The following is a 1,895-nucleotide window of genomic DNA, read 5'->3' as shown; positions in this document are numbered from 1 at the left end:
AAGAATACTGGGGTGCATTGCCATTTCCTCCTCCAGGTGAGTGCTTGTGAGATTGTCTTAAAGGGGAATCTACCTGTCTAGATGAACTTTGTAGGGCATTCACTTACAAATGAATGAGAAAACAAATTTGTCCAAGAAAAGAGCAGTAAATACAAACTTTTAGCAAAAAATCACTGTTAGAATGGTTCTCAAGCTTACTGTTTTTTTTTTTGCTTCATTTTGTTTTATATCTCATGAAAGACTAAGAAAGGATATTAAAACAATGGATCCTCATTAAAATAAAGTATCTGCACCCAATCTTAGTAAGAAATCAAAATCAATATGAAAATGGCTCTGAGATTGTCTGCCTCTAATGAGAAGATCTCTTGTACTAGGGTCAAGTCCATCCTACACCTGAGAACATGTCCTTACATTTGTGTGGGCAGAGAAGAATGTTTGCCTTCCTTGGTTCTTGTGCAGTAGTGACAGCTCTGTCATATAGTGTTCAGAGAGATCAATAGAAATGTCACTAACTATGTTGTCCAGGAACTTAGTTGAATTTGACACTGATACTGAAAACAGAAAGGATTACATGTACTTATTTTGAGCAAACAAAGTGCAAATTTTGGGCATCAAATTGAGACTCCAATAAAATTTCCTTTCAACTGAAAATAGAAATTAGAAGCACAGAGTTTTACTTCTGGCTTGCATGTACACTTGCTTTCTTTATCCCTGATTAGGATAGTTAATTAACCCTCTCTAAGCTGAGAAACATAACCACAATTCTAGCAGGATATGGGAGTTGGGGACCCATTCTTAAAGCAAATCTCAGAAGGAAGTAGGAGCAGTAGCAATGATTGTGACATTGGGAATCAACCCTCATGAGATTTACTGGAACACCTGGGTCACAGAGCACATCATACTCCTCAGGCTTATTCTCCATAATTTCAAATCACTATGTGACCTAGGAGATGTATTCAGTCACTCAAAAAATATCAACTTGAAATTTTGATTAGTGTTTGATTTGATATATTTTCCTTTTCTTTTAAACTGAAACTGCTTCCTCTCCAATATTAACAGCTCATATCTTATCCTTCCTGATATACATGGATGTCTTGAGCAGGTCAGGCATGAATAGGACTTTGAAACAGGCTAGTGGATTGACAAACACCTTTTCTATAGGTAATTTCACTGATGCCTCAAAACAACCCAAAGAGGAAATGACTTACTCTTGAAGTTTCAGCTAAAGAGATAGAGGTTACTCTAAAGGAATGGTCAATCTCTAACTCACCTGTGCCACATGGCTAGTATGTGTCAGGGTAGGATTTGAATTCCTGACTTCACAAACCCAGTTGACTGCTTTTTCAGCCATAGGTCATTCCATACCTTAACCTGAAGACATAGTTTGTCCTTTCTTCCCTCATTATTTTTTTATATGTTCCCTTAGCTTTCCCTGTGTCAGTGCTTTCTTGGTTCTTATTGGATTTATGTTGGTCATGGCACTAAAGGTGCCACAAAAGGCACCTTTAGGTGCCATGAAAGTGCAAACTGAAAATTTTCAGAACACGCTTTCTGTGCCTCCACAGAGATTGACCTCCATCCTCCACGTGGTCTTAACTCTCTGCCCCATCCTTGGCTGAAACATTGTTTTCATTACTTACTAATATTGCTATCAGCAGTGGCCACAGCATTGAAACATGTCAGTTTTTATTCTAATCCCAAAGAAAGGCAATGCCAAAGAATGCTCAAACTACCGCACAATTGCACCCATCTCACATGCTAGTAAAGTAATGCATAAAATTCTGCAAGCCAGGCTTCAGCTATATGTGAAGCGTGAACTTCCAGATGTTCAAGCTGGTTTTAGAAAAGGCAGAGGAACAAGAGATCAAATTGCCAACATCCACTGGATCATCAAA

The sequence above is a fragment of the Bison bison genome, unplaced genomic scaffold, assembly GCF_000754665.1.
Source record: "Bison bison bison isolate TAMUID 2011002044 unplaced genomic scaffold, Bison_UMD1.0 scf7180017861672, whole genome shotgun sequence".
NCBI classification, from domain to species: domain Eukaryota; kingdom Metazoa; phylum Chordata; class Mammalia; order Artiodactyla; family Bovidae; genus Bison; species Bison bison.
Note: the sequence above shows the minus strand (reverse complement) of the source record.